At 32.0% G+C, this 16,181-nt stretch overlaps 1 protein-coding gene across 3 annotated transcripts in view; it reads left to right on the forward strand.

Annotated features, from left to right (window-relative positions):
• The window catches only part of LOC146997197 (uncharacterized), a 919,946-nt gene that overhangs the window by 292,618 nt on the left and 611,147 nt on the right, over positions 1–16,181 (forward strand). For 2 of the 3 annotated variants that reach the window (XM_085816964.1, XM_085816966.1), the window contains exon 2: positions 4,022–4,063. The gene's annotated coding sequence lies outside the window, so the exon portion shown is untranslated. Of the gene's footprint in view, positions 1–685; positions 1,623–4,021; positions 4,064–16,181 lie in introns of all 3 variants that reach the window. The other variant, XM_085816963.1, reaches the window with a different exon arrangement.

Here is a 16,181-nt window from a genome sequence, read left to right on the forward strand (position 1 = left end):
ATTCGTTTGAGCATGCTATTTTACGTGTGTCTCCTCTTAGGTGAATGGATACATTTCAGATTCTCTAAAAAAAATTAGCTCACCATCTCTTAGCCACTCACCATTCAATTAAAATAAAGAGTTTCTTCTCGATGTAAATCCATCCAGAGAAACGTTCAGCATTTCTTTCCTTGTTTTCGCCCTGAGTGTACGCAATTCTTAGCTTAGACAATAGTCTATCGTTAATTTCTTTATTAGATTTTTTTAATTTTGATTTTCCATCACTTCGAGCATGAATCCAGCACAGCCACGAAACAACAACGCGGCAGAGGTAAGTAACTTTTGGAAAAAATGCTGTTTTTTGGAATTTTAATCTCTAACAATTTTTTTCTTTTGAATTTGCAATGTATGCTTAATTTGCCTTTAATTTTCAAATGGGTTTGGAAAACCTGTTTGAGAAAGAACCTATACCTTTGAATGATAAAATATTGAACGTGGGAAACTACAACCTTATTCGAACCCAAGATATTCCAAGTCAATCAAATATCCTTTTTATCAAACGAAAAACAAAAGAAACAACGCAGTTCGAGAAAAAAAGTACATATTTGCGAAAAGTTTATATTTTTATATTAAACCTCATTTTTTATATATGTGATTGGTATACCAGCTGACTTATCATTTTATTTATTTATTTATTTATTTCCAGCGCAGAGGACTCTTTACTGAAGATGCTATTCCAGAGGAATTCACTCACATAGGTAGCAGTATTTTTGTAGGACCCAACGCTTACAAGGGAAAAGTTACTGTCTGCTTACACTAAATCTGGAATTACCTTTTGGTCACGTATCATGATTCCCACTTCGAAGCAACTCGCTTCTCAAGGAGATGAAAAAAGTAACCTCAGTATTACTACTACGCACTAGGAAGAACTGATGATAAACTTTAGCTGTATCAATGATACTGTCACCAACCTCGTTTATCGAAGCATGAACTTTTGTGAAGCCTGCCTAAGTGTATTCGAAAAGCCTATTAACGAAGAAAACTATTAAAAGGAGGGAAAAAACTATACTTTAATGGAAACTATAAAAAATCTTCTTTTGAATTCAAGCATTTGCATTGTATTCAATCACAAATGAACTTTATCGGCGTTTATGTGGACGATCAACCGGTACCTCACAATCGTCTTCAACATAAATTTGACAAAAGAATCATTCTATACGAGCTTACTACAATTTATTTACGAATGCTGATGACAGAGGACTTTACCTTTCAAGATCAGAATTTTCAAAGGGATATTCCTTATTTCGCTTCTGTTTGTCACGTGACCTTTGTGTGATAGCTCTCATTTAAATCTGGTTCGACACAGTAACTTTAGATTGGAAATAAAATTTGGTATTCGCTTACAACAAATTGTTTCGTTATTAGTGTATGCTAAATTTGAAAATTTGATAGAAATCATAAAAGCTCAAAATATTCTGTATGACTTTGGAAACTGGTGAATTCATGGCAGATTCATCACATCTTATCTCGAGATCCGATTTGTTTGAGATATTATGCTGGTGTTTCCTGAAAAGTAATTTCTTCGGCTTAGTATTTATGATTCCGGCGACGAGTTTTTTCTGTGATATAAACGCCTCATCCAGGTGAAAAAAAAATAAGTTTCTTTCGATAATATTTTGTATCAACATTTTCAAAAAGACATTACTATAAAAATGATACAAAAAAAAAACTGTACGCACCGAACACTCATCAGAACCAGTAATATAGCCCACGAGCTGACGTGCAGAAGTCTGAAATTAGATAATTTAAAATAAATAAATGCGTTCTAGTACCACATTTAGAAAAAAATTTCTAGCAGAATATGAAAAAAACGAAATTGGGGAAAATATTTACCTCAAATCCAGAACCCATTTGATACTACAAGGGCAAAACTATAGGATTTTTTAGAAAGATTTAATCGAAGTCATCTAATAACTATCAGAACAAGAAATGGAATTAAAATAGTAAAATATATTTAAAAATACGCGTAAAATCCTATAAATAAATCCAAATTCTGCATCGTCTGCAGAATTTCGCATCTTAAAATCGGGATCTTCAAATATCACTTCACAATTAAAGATTTTAATAAATAAAACATTCAAAAAAATAAAAATCATGTTAAATCTGAAAAGCATACAAGCCAAAAAAATAATAAATAAAGAAAAATCGTTTAGCAGACATCGTGGAAAGAAACGAAATGGCTCAGAAAATTACGGAAAGCAACATTCACTCTGCAGCTTCCAGAGTAGAAATGACTGAAATATCGGCATCGGTGACGTTATGCCGCGATATTGCGAATTTCTCAATGTGTCCGGTTCAATAAAAATGTTGTCTTCATGTAAAGGCAGTTCATGTAAAAATGCATCAAGGTAGATAAAAATCCACATGAGAAAATTTAACAAATAAGGAAGAGAAGAGGACATTTTGTCCTAAGTTTCAGAGATCAAACTAGAGTCCTAATGGGTTAAAATATGAAGTCATAGAAAATAAAAAATATCGTCAAAGCGATGAAATTAATAGGCGAAGGACTAGAAACAAACACGCTGGTTGACTGAAAGAGTCTCCCCTGCAAGAGGTGGCGGGTTTATCCCAATGAAACCTAGAAAAATTTATGGAGATTCTTCATTATTTAATTTCTTTAAATTTAATACAGGGCGATAATATTTGGTGGCAACAATTTGAAAAGTGAACCGAAATTTATAGAGAACCAACGCAAAATGCCAAAATGAAATTGGTAGTCCTTCAGGGCGAATTGCACCTTTGGACTAATGATAATTAAAAAGATTAAATAATGTAAAATAACGACGTGTTAAATAATTAAAAAATAATGTCATACCAAACACGTGGTTCAAGACGTCCACAAAAACAAAAAAAATACTGTCGTTGCCATAAAATAAAGAAGGATTCATTCAATTTACATTACTTCCGACAAAATCCAGCCCACCAGTCGATGAACACTGGTAGTTCGGTCCGAGGTTAGAATTCCGCGAACGGGCTGGCTGCATGGGCGTTTTTGTGGTTTCCCCCATGTGTAACGTGTATACGAGCCAGTTTCCCTTAGAAAGTCCTCCGCGAAGGCATCCCTTCCCTTAGGCAGATAGCCCACGAGGCTCTGCCATGATCACACACACACACACGACAAAATCCAAGAAGACAAAGGACATGCCCATTTCTATGACGCAGCGTGGTTACCGTGGATTACTACTGGTACAGCAGTCAGAGTCACTAACTACTTTCCCGTCTGGGCGGCAAAATTAAATTCAGATGTAGACTACATATACAGCAAACTACTTAAGATAGTTAACACAAGTAGCACTGCAAACTGGTCGCGAGTCATGTTACAAAAACGTTGCAATATGTCGTCTTTAAGACGCCCAGATGTCCACAAAACTCCACTGTTTTGCAACCGTTGAAAAGACGTCTTTATTATGTCTTTGCAGACAGATGAGGTTTATGTTGAATAGATGTCGTTATTGCGTCTTTCTCACGTTATATTTTGGTTGCGAAAGCATTGTATCACGACGTCTTAACGACGCCTAAATGTTCGCAGAATTCAACCTTTTCGCAACAGTTGTGAAAACGTTGTTTTGACGTCCTTGTGTTACATATTGATTTATGCTGAAAAATAATTAATGTATTTTTCTTCCTTTTTTAAAATTTTGTCTTCCTTGTATTTTTCGAAAGTTTAAATATTTTATCATTTCCTGAAAACCAGAAGGTAATACAATTTTTTCTCTTTAGACTAAATATTCATAATTAATAATAGCATTAATTATTTTCAGTACTTTAAACTATATTTTTTAAATAACTTAAATTCTAAGTCAACAGCAAGTGGCAACAGCCGGAACGTTTGCAGTTTTGAATGTAGAAGAAGAGTTTGGATGAAAATGGCTGAGTTTATTTATCTTGATTGGTAGTGTTCTATTTTCTGTAATCATTAGCACTTAGTATCTGTAAATAATTATTTTACTGCTTGTGTTTTAGTTTGCTTATTTCATTCCAGATTTCTACACCTGCCGTACTTTCTTAAAAGAGCTGACTGCTGGTAAGTCCCGATAATTCTTTCCGTCTTAGTTAATTGCTAGTTTCTCTTGATTGAGTTCTTTAATCAAAATTCTTTTTAAAAAACAATTCGGGATATTCAACAAGTGTTTATTCTTTATCAACCTGCTTCCTTTTCTGTCTGAACACTCCAAGGGAGAGTGTTATTAATAACATCGAACGGGTCAATAAGCAAGTTCTGCGTTCTAAAATCATCCATTCTCAAAACATCAGTCGTTTTAAAAATCATTTCTTTCTCTGCGAAATATTTGTTAAGCAAATAAAAATGTAATGACTTCTTCTTAAGTGGCTTTAGTGTTTCCAAATGTATCGCATACATTTTTTATATGCTAAATTTTGATATGTCAATTATTTTGATTTCATAAAATAAAATGTTTCGTGTATTAGATCATACATTCACGGTTATATTCACGAATGCAAAATATTTCAATATAAAAATTACTCACGGCAGGAATTAGTACCATGCAAAATTTAATAATTCAATATAAATATTACTAGTGATGTAAATTATTAATTTTTCTAATTCGGCGAAAATATTACTAATTTTTACTGTCTTCGATTAAAAAAAACTGTGACATGGAAAAATTTAATAATGCAATGAAAAAATATAGTAATTCAGTGCAAAGTTACTAACAGTACAAATTAGTAATTTTTGCAATACATGTAATAGAAGCTTTTACTTTTGTCACTGGATAAAAATTATAAAAACATGCTGTATAAATTTCAATTTATGTTTATTTCATCACAAAAACTCATTTCAAGTCACCTTAGTGTTAACAAATGGCGAGACTTTTGTTTTAAACTGTCTCTATTATTATTATTAATTTCCATATCGTTGCTGATGCGTTATTTTTAAGTCTGGAATCAATTTAACGAGCAATGTTGATAAGATAAAAAAGTAATTACATAATAACGCACTTGATATTGCGTTTCTGCACGGGTTCGTGGATTTGGAGTGATTGACGACAAAACTTGATGACGAATGAAAACACAATTTATTAGCCAGTATTACTCAATACAGTTCCAAAAACACGTTTACAGTCGTCGAAAGCTACGACTAGCACGCTAAAACAATCAGTGACACAGACTTCAGGCTGTAACGATGGAGACAACTTCATGGCAAAGCGCCCGAGTACAGCTCCCGACTGGGTTCAATCCTTCTCGGAACTCTACATTCTCTCGAGACTCTCCACACTACAAGTCGCGATGCACTCGAAGATAAGCACTAGCATACAGCTCCCGACTAGTTTCGGTCGTTCTCGGAGCTCAACACACTCAAGATGAAACTCCACGAGGCACTAACTCGTGATCATCTCAATAGTCCGACGATCAACTGGCTGCTAGACTATAAAACACTCACTGACTGACTGGCTCTTAACTTACTGCTACTCCGCGTGCAAACAGGGTTTATATAGCTTTTGAGCTGCCTTCGAGAACATTCTGGTCAAAACCGGTATGAATTCGTTCTAGAAGGTTCTTCATGCGTCTATGGCATATCGCCAATTTTGTCGGTAAATATCGCCAAATGGGCGATTTCTCTCCAAATATGGTAGCCCTGCCTTCTCTTGCCATTTTCTAGCAAATATAAACCCGCTTTGCGGGGAAGCTACGGGGAAGCCGCAGCTGGACATTTCGTAACAGTATTATTCAAATCAATGATAAATATGAATTACAATGATTTCTGAACTTATTTTTAAAATATTCCACCTTAAGTTCATTAATGAATTTCTAAATGTGTTGAATGTGATGTAATGTCTGCTCGTTAAAATTTTACAGCTTTTCTTTCCTTAATGTTACTATTTCGCTTTGAATGTTTCAGTTAAAACAGTAATATTAATAAAATAGTATTATCGTGATAATATTAGTTTTGTTCTCATCATGTAAATATTTATTATATATTCTCGAGAAAAGTTGCACTAGTGGACGAGTAGTTAAAAATACTGAATACTGATAGTTTTACTAGCGTTCGAATCCATGTGAATTGAATGGCTGCATGATTGGGTTTTACTATTTTGTCATATGTAAGGTAAATACGAGTCAATTTTCTTTAGAAAAATTCTCGAATTCTCCATGAAGCCATCTCTCCTGTTACTCAGATAGCCCTCATGTTACGCTTTGCCGCATTTAGATAACCTAACCTAACCTAATTATCTCGAGAAAGTTCATTGTTTTTATGTAAAATATAAAATGCTTTCGTAATAAAATAAAATTTATAGGGATCAATCCTAGAAGACGCTGCACAAGTCAAGACGTTGTTTACTTGTCTTAGGCCTTGGACACGCCTTTTATGACGTAATATTGGCTACGCCTCTTTTTAAAAACAGATTATAATTATGCTATAGCTTCATGTTTGAAGAAAAGTTAAATTATATTTTAACTGAGTTGAAATGTTAGGTTTATAATGTTAACTGCGAGATTTGCTTTATAATAAATCTACTTTTATATATTGTGTGGTATTGTTAACATTTAACGTAACGAGTTAGCTCTCAAAAATGTATCATTAAGAGTTACCAAATGATTGAAAATATTGAATGAAGGATTTAAAAATTATTACCGTAACTGCTCAAAATATGGAAAAGAGTTCTTTTGCCTACAGAACGTTTCGATCACTGATGAGTGTGTCAGATTCGGTGCTTTCTGCAGTATAGACAATTATCTGAATCTGAATTTTTTTTTTATCAGTTGGAGCGAAAAGGTAAAAAAAGTGTGATTGAGTGGTGTATGGAGAAAAGTTTGATTGCAAGATCATATAAATGTCTAATTTGTGAATGTGTGATTATGGCAGAGCTTCGAGGGCTATTTGTCTAAGGGGGGGAATGCCTTCGTGGAGGACTTTCTAAGGAAAACTGGCTCGTAAACTCGTTACACAAGGAGAAAACCACGAAACCTCCCATGCAGCCAGCCCGTTCGCGGGATTTGAGCCTCGGACCAAACTACCAGTGTTCAGCGACTTTACCGCTAGGCCGCTGGTGGGCCCTCAGTAGTGCGAAAGAAATGTATAGAGGGTTTTGAGTGAATGTGTAGAGTTCCTGGAGGCGAATGTAAGCATCGAATTACAAGGTCTGTTTGAAAGGACTCGTGGTTTGCGATAAGTAAATTGAGCATGAGTGGTGTTTTGCGAGTTACTTGTACGTGGTTGGGTAAGAGCGGAATGACTTTATACGGTAGGAATTACGTATTGCTAAAAATACGGTGACAGATTGGAACATTTTTTGTAGGGCAGTGTGCGTGGAGTTGTGCTTGAAGGAGAATGTGACGTTGGGTGGGGAAAGCGGGATTGTGGAAATTGAAGAAAGTAAATTTGGTAAGTAAAAATATCATAGAGGGATAAGACTCGAAGGGAGATGAGTGTTTGGTTTGCTTGACAGAGGGACGGATAAATGTGTGTTTAGAGTGATTGAAAGCAGAGGTGCCGAGTCATTATTAGAAATTAATAAACAGAATGTTCTGCCAAGATCAACTGTTATTTCGAATTGTTGGAAAGCCTACACTGTTAAAAATTTGGTGCAAGGTTTCACCAAATTAGATGCTGAAAATGTTGCAACCAAACGTTGGTGAAATACTGAACCATTATTTGGCGCTTTGGCATTATTTTGTAACAGGTTGAACTAACAATTGGCAATATGTTGAATCAAGAATGAGGAATGTTAAACCATAAATTAGGAATACGTTAAAAGGACTATACTGATTGAGAATACCTTAAATCATTAATTATAATTATGTTTACAAGTACCTGTAATTATTTCGAGCCATTAACTGTAAATGATAGGAAGTTATTAGAGAGCTCAAGCATAAAATTTTATATTAGCCATTTCTGGTATTTTTTAATTCAATTACTACTATGGCTGTCTTCTCCTGGTATTTTTTTTTTTTTTTTTTTTTTTTTTTTTTTTTTTTTTTTTCGTTACTACCGTAGTTAAGATGTTTGGAATCTGCTTATGCAAATCAGCATACCTTTAGCATTAATTATTGACAATTTGGCTAGCATAGCAATCTGGTTTATTTGCATAAGATTATGATTCAGTTTTGAGAGACTAAATGTGTAAAATATAATGTATCATTAAAATACATATAAATAATAATGTATAAATATAAATAATAATTTATCATTAAAATACATACTTGCAATATATTAGCACGTATATAAAATATATTTTTGCAAAATTAAACGCCTTACACCCCAATAGAAATAAGCTAAAATATAACTGCTCATTGCAAGACCTGAATTTTAATAAAACTTCATGTTTAATATACCTTCACTTGTCACTTAAATTGTATTGATTATTATTATTATTATTATCTTTGTTGTTTAACTCCACTAAATATACCCTCCATACATGAGAAAAGCAGACTTAACATACTCATGAAACATTCTTAAATCATTCGCATACAAGTTTCTTATTTTATTTTATTTTATTTTTTAACATCCTCATGTGAAAAATTTGTAAAATAGCAGCTTTCTTGTTTCATATTATCACATTGTGCCTCATATGAAATTATACATTGTGTCTAATTTGTGCAAAATATTTAACAACATCATGAAACCCAAATTCAGAATTTTTTATTTTACAATTTTGTCTTATTTACTTAAACAGTTCTTGCAATTGATGATCATTAGAAGAGAGACACACAAAGTGCAAGGTACTCAACATTAGATGAATGATTTCTCACACTGTATGGGAAATGGAACTGGGGGTAATTTGTGGGCACAGTTATACCAATGCCAAACACAGTGTTTGTGTTCACATTGGTCTGACAAGCACAGTGACGGTGCACCTCATAATGCACTACTTGGTGACTACACTCTTTGCCAGGATGGATTTCATGGGCTTGTTCTGATGTTACTGTCAGACAAGTGAGATAAGTCACAACACATTATCATCTTGCATGGATGTCGAGGTAGTTTTGAGTCACGCACTCACAACCAGTGATTGAAACACTTTTGAATATTCTCAAGACAACATTTTTTAGATATTGTTTGTAATTCTATTTCATCATCATTGGAACCTAAGAGAAGAAGCATTCATACACGTCTACATAATATCATGCATTATCTAAACCATTAATTTTATATTTATTTTTTCTTTCATAATTCTCACCCTCGTATCATGACTAATGTTACTATTACAAGTTATAACAATTATGTAATATCATTGCAATATATGATAAAAATAACGTGAGTACATTGGTATGCATTCATGTCACACATGGGGAAAACCAAACATGTAGGCAGTCCGTTTTCAAGAATTCAAACCTGGGTCGAAATGCCAGTGTTAAATAGTCTCAACCTAACATTACTGGTAGTAATATTAGTTTTACTTTCTAATGAATAACTAACTATAGAAGAAAAAAACATAATAAAAAAATTAAGATGCATTAAAAACAATTTTTTCAAATACTGGGCCTGAATACCAAATATATGGCTGGCCGAATATCAACATTTTGGTATATTCAAGATTTTATTTTTAAAAATAGGGGGGGGGGTTATATTTTCTGACTGTACCCGAACCCACCAAAGAAGCACAAAAAATGTACTGTTGAGGCAACGCACCATGCCACCAAAAAATATTCATGTTGCAATGTGTTTATGTACTTGTTATGAAAACGTGTTGGTGCTGGTAGAGTATACAGTCCACCGATATTTAAAAAAATCAAATATATAATTTGCGCACCTTATTATATTAATATGCTTACGCATCTAAAGGTATATTTATTAAAAAATACACAATTATAAGAATTACAAAACATTAAACATTAAAAAAATACAAAACATTAAACATTAAAAAAATACAAAACTTTAAACATTAAAAAAATACAGAACATTAAGAAAATTAGCTGAATTACATGTTATATCAGCACCAAAGTGTTTATTTTATTATTATAAACCTACAATATTGCCAAAATATATTTATGTGGCAATTTATGTGTGCCTGTGGCAACCCAAATGGCTTTCTAGACATTTTACTAGTACGACAACATATTATGATGCCTTCTATGGGAATTTTTGTGTTTTAGTGTAGCGGTAAATCGCATACTGCAGTTTTCATCAGCGAAATGTCAGACTTAGCTTTTTGGACACATACAGCCTGTAATAAGGCTTGCTTAAAAACATCATGTGCCTTTTTTTTTTTTTTTTTTTTTTGGTGTGTGTGTGTGTGTGTCAAATTTTAGGATTTGATGCCACGATTGTTCAAAGTGTTAAGTAAGTTTCTGGAATCCTCCGATGCTTTCTTCAGTGAAAGCAGATCGTTGTGTACGTGAAAGAAAGAGTGAAAAAAACCAAGAAGAGAGCATGTTTTATATGAAAAAAAAAAAAAAAAAAAAAGCAAAAATAGGCAGCACCGGGTTCATTTTTTAACTAGACATAAGCATAACCAAACAAACATCTTTCTCTAAAGTCAGCAAACAATTTGTGACTTTTGATGAAGGGGGGAGGGGGTGAATATTCAGAAAATACCAAAAAGGTTTTTAAAAATTATATGTCGTATGGCATTACATTTCAAAAAAAGAATAATGCAACGTAATGAAGGTAAAAATAGAGAAGATAGGTCTTGGAAAATTTTGCTTATCTAAAGCAGAGGTTCTCAAGCCTCTTTTTACGTTAAGCCCTTTTAAGAAGTTTAGAAGGAGATTTCCTTCATCGAACCCCTTACATTTTTCTCAATAATATATAGCATGCAGCATAAAAATAATAAGCGTTGCCATCTCTTGGCTGTCAAAATCCGGGAGAGGGGAAAAAGTTTTCGAGAGAAGAAAAAAAAAAAATTTTTTTTTTTCAGTCGGAACTGAAAAACTCTCTGCCTCTTTAATCTCGTTTAAAAGTATTTTTTGAGCTGCAGGAGCAAAATACTTGTAAATTTTGTTCTACCACAAGAAATTGTTTTTGGCAAAGAAGAATCTGGACAATACAACTCTATACAATTTGTTCACTAGCTATTGAGATGGTTCTTAATTCTGTGATAGACTGAAGTAATTTCAAATGCTGATATATTGTCTTGTTCTTCTGAAGATTTCTTCATGGAAAAGTTCGAAAACGATTGCGAAGAATCCCTAATCAATGTTAACAACTGGTGTTTCTTGCTTTGGGAACGTAGAGTTAAAACTCTAACATCCTCGTACTTAATATTAACCGTTTTCCGCCATACTTTACATTCCCCGTTAAAGTTGTCTCTCTTCATAAGCTAATCAAATTGAGTTAACCACCTGTCTTAAAACGACGTCAAATATTTTGTCTTTTTTTTTTTTTTTTTTTTTTTTTTGTGTGTGTGTGTGTGTGTGTGTGTGTGTGGTACATCTTTACTTGTAGAATCAGAATTTATTTTTTTTCCCACTAGACATTATTATGAAATCATTTAAATAATTTTGAAATACGCACTTGTTTGTAGATAGCTAGCTAACTGTAGACTAAATGAAAGAATGGATTGAAAATGAGAGGGTGATGGGAGATGAGGGTGCGTGCGCGCGACACGCCGGCATGAAACCACGACTCATCCCGTAAGGCGGTTACTCAACGCTCACCGTAGATCGCTGCTGCAAAGAATATGTATTGACATAGACGTTCTTTGGCTGCTGCGCGCAGTCGTGTGATTTTCGATGCTCTCAACCATTTCGTCCGTTCACATTGTGTCGTTATTTTCGAGAAACTTGATATTTCGGGAGAGTAATATTTATTTTAAATTCCTTCCGGGAGCCGGGAGATTTTAATTTTCAGGACTCAATTCCGGGAGAATCCCGGAATTCAGGGAGAGGTGGGAACCCTAATCAAAATACAAATAACTCCAAGTAAATAACATAACAGACTAAAATTTTGAAGAAATATTTTAAAATGCAGCTTATTGGATTTATGTTTTATTATCTTTAATTTTTAAAATATAAACAAGTTTCCAGAAACAAAATCAGATTTTAAGTGCACAAAACTTCAATTTTAATTGCACCGCAGTGTGAATAATTAATTCGATGTGTGCATCCCTGCAATTTTTTTTAACATTTGGGAAAAAGCTGCTTAATTCTTAAATGACTTCCATCAGAAATATTCAATCTGTTTCTTGCTTACGATAGTAAATTACTGGCTTGACTCAAACCTTTATACTAGATTAGAAGAGGGAAAATGAATTGTTGGTATTTTATTGGAACATTTATTTTGGGATATTACTCTTGTATGATTTTTAAAATCTGAAATTTAGCATACATATTTAGTAATATAAAACAAGTTAAAAGAAAATTCTTAGTGCTTACGCTAAAAAGTAGCTTAGATACTGAATTTAGCATGTATTTCTGGAATCAATGGACTCTTGACTATGCTGATTAATTGCCACTGCAAATTCTACTTTCAATACCTAGATCTATAAACTTCCTATAAAATTTTCATGCCTGGCCAGAAGGCCACTACTGATCCCATTGGGAACCCTTGATATAATGATATGATTTCAAAAAGCACTGTTAGTTAAGAAAGTGGAGTAGGAAATTTTAAGAAATGCAACTTGTTGTAGTAACATATTTTAAAAATTTAACAGCTTAAAAATTGAATATTTCAGCAGTTTGAAATAATAAAATGAAAACTGGAGCAGTTACATACACAGTTACTAATGCAAATCAGAAACTTATATACTGAGAATTTAAACTGAAAATTTACTTTACCTTTATTACTGTCATCTTGAAAGAGTATTAATATTTATATTGAAATTAAACATATACATTTAATTTAAATTTATTAAACGGTTTTATTGTATTGATGTATAGGCACTTACGTAAAATAATTACGAAAGAGGTAAATTATAAATAGCCCTCTGCATATTATTTGAATTAAAAAATGTCTCAGAAACAGAATGTTATTTTGGATGACTTCACAAGTAAAATTAAGTTAAAATTATTTTTAAAAAATTAGGTTTAGATTACATAAATCATCAGTTTTGCACAATTATCTTGATTTGTTTCCTATATAACAGGCCCTTTTCTCTCAGGCGCTAATATAATACTTTTTAAAAGACGTTAACCGTATTTGGCAATATTTGTTGCCCTTGAAAACCTTAAATTATACTGTACAGTTAAAAAAATAGTGCTTAAATTAAATCTTTGTGTTATGCTTTCAAGTTATGAAAGAAGTTAACGCATCTAAGAATTGTTGATACCAAATAAAAAAAAATAAACTGAATGAGTAACTCTATCATTTAATATTCTGCCATATTGTTTGTTCACTAGCAAAATGGCATACGCTGGAATCAATTAGCTGAATGGAAATCACTTAACTCATATTTTAATTGGTTAGAAATAATCACTTATATTTTTGAACAGTCGAACTTTGTTTTGCAGAAGATTTAAACAGATATAAATACAATTCCGATAGCACATCTTAACCACTTCAGATAAAAAAATGTCTTAATTGTTATTACTTTAGATACATAATATTAATTAAATTCGTACATTTGCATGCAAAGTTTGCACGTGCAAAACGTTTTTTGTTAAAATCAGAAACCATTTTATAAATTCATTTATATTTCAACTCAAAATAAAAAAAAAATAAATAAATAAATAATAAAAGAAACATAATAATAATAAATAATATTCATAAATTTTTCGAAGCAAAATTTGACTTATATTCTATAAAATTTTTGCCATCATCTTAAAGTAGATGTATTTCTAAGCATACCTGCAAAAAGTTCGAGTTTTTTATTCAAAATTTCATAAGATATACGTGATTTTACATTTTGGCGCGTTTTGAAATTTGCCGTATTTATTATAAGCGATAATAACGAAAATGTGGCTTACGCACTTTGTTAAAATTATTTGAAATTATGAACGATGACTTTTTTTTTTTCCGCTCGTGGACAATGAAGAAAACGGAAAGGAAAATAGGTTACTATAAATTAAGAAGTTCGCCAAGTGAATTATTATTAGCGCAAACTGAAAAAATTTCGCCTAGATAAATTTTTAAATTTCACACCAAAAATTACAAAATTTAATATCTAGGCATAATTTGAGTCGTAGAATTGAAGCATAGGAAAAACTTGGTATGTTATTTCAGAAAAGGTCCAATTTTGTGTCAAAATACCTATGTTAGAACAAAGCTATATATATCCTAAATCGCGCTTTCGAGACATGAAAAACGCAATTTGAATTAGATCAATCGACCCAGTAGAACGGAAGATCCCCCCCCCCTTTTTTTTTTTTTTTTTTTTTTTTTTTTTTTTGCTGTGTACATGTCTACTTATATAAAGAAAGAGGAGTTGACAATGTTTACTCGCAGATTCCTCCCTAACTTTTTTTTATTAGTTTTATAGTACGAAATTCGAGAAAATTATGTTTAATCTAAATGTTCATCATTTAGAACTTTTTATTACCAATAAAACAAAAACTACCATTTTTAACATATAAACAGAACTGATATTTATGATTCAGAGCATTTTTAGTAAATTTAAATTTAGAACGAGAGATGAAAATGATTTTTACTATTATTTGCAATTCACAGATTTAATTTAATTCTGAGAGAATATCTGTTCTACAGCAAAAAAACAATATGAAACAAAATCAAGAAATATTTTAACAAAATACCAAAATGCTAAGCAGTTGTAGCATTTAATCAGTTGAAAATAAGAAAAATTAAATCTAGAATAGTTAACATTTTAGGCAGCTCAAAATGAGACAATATATCGGCGCTTACCAGTAATTTAATGGACAAGATAAAAAAAGTACTAATAGTTTATTTGAGGTTCATTTTGCCGGAGAACTAACTAGCTACATATGTCTTGGTTTCAACCACGAGTAGTGCAATAATATTGTTACATAAATCCCCTTCCTTCCAAAGTACTTAATGACTTTACAGCTATTAATAAACGGTAGCATATTAGGTATACTTTTTTATTTTTCATTACATTACTTAATGACTCAAACATAAAAAATAATAATATCTAGGATACGTTTTTGTTAATTATGTGTTTAAAATCATATTACATCATTTGATTAATTTATAACAAAGCCGAGTAATTTATAACATACCATTCATGAATCTACTATATTAATTCCAGTAATTACAATGCCTACATTTGCATTATTTAAATTTTTTTTCATAGATCTAAACAATGAAACCTAGTCTCGAATTTTTTCCTAACATATATTTTTCCTCTATGTTACTTCTGCATGTTACAAAAAAAATAAATAAATAAATAAATAAATAAATAAAAATAAAAATCTTATAATAAAATAATTTATTTAAAATGTATTACTCGGTAACTCACGTACTAATGATTCAGACCTTCGAAACATTTGTTGAGATATTTCCACAGAACTGATGCAGTTTCTTGTCATATTTTTTTTTACTTCCTTGTACGAAGTAAAGGAAATATTGTTATCACGAAAAATTCCGAGTATCATATTTCAACGAAAATATGCACTTTGTCCGCTATCAAATGCAATTTAACGATGTTTTTGCTTAACATATGTACGAAAGGACAGAATAAAGGACTCTTTTTTCCCAAAGGAACTATAAAACTGATTTAAAATGGATTCAGAAGAGATTTTTTCGAGGCGTCTATACTTACGTACGTAAGTATGTATCTCGCATATCTCAAAAGCGAGTTCAGAACGTTGAAATTTTGTATATATAACTGCTATAATATGTAGTTGTGCAGCTCTCTTTTTGGTTGCAATCTGTCGCACCACAAATATCTGTTACTCGGCTTTGTGAGCTCAGTTTTTTTATTCTTATATGCTGGTAAATTGCACATTTTTTGCTTTAAAAATGGTTGAATTATGTTGTTCTTACTTCCGGTTAAGGTTTTTATGCCTTTAGTTAACTTACATGGAATAATTGTAGAATTATCAACAATTTAAAAGTTGTTAAGTGCGGCTAAGCCTATTTTTTGTTTGCCATAGCAGCCATATTTGTTTACATTTGAAACGTAGCAGAATAGTAGATTTATTGTCAATCTAGAGAAATTAGGCTTCTCAACAACAAAGTCCTCAACAACGTCTTCTTTTATTATTGCGAAATGAATCATGCTTAATCGATTCAGGAATTAACATTTAAGTTATTAAATTATCTCATACATTGACTCAGCATACCGTCCAAAACAAATTAAGTCAGTTTCTACGCCTTCAGTATCCTT

Source organism: Stegodyphus dumicola, chromosome 5 (genome assembly GCF_044657685.1).
Source record: "Stegodyphus dumicola isolate Sdum_Otavi_A_Nest chromosome 5, ASM4465768v1".
In the NCBI taxonomy this organism is placed as follows: Eukaryota; Metazoa; Arthropoda; class Arachnida; order Araneae; family Eresidae; genus Stegodyphus; species Stegodyphus dumicola.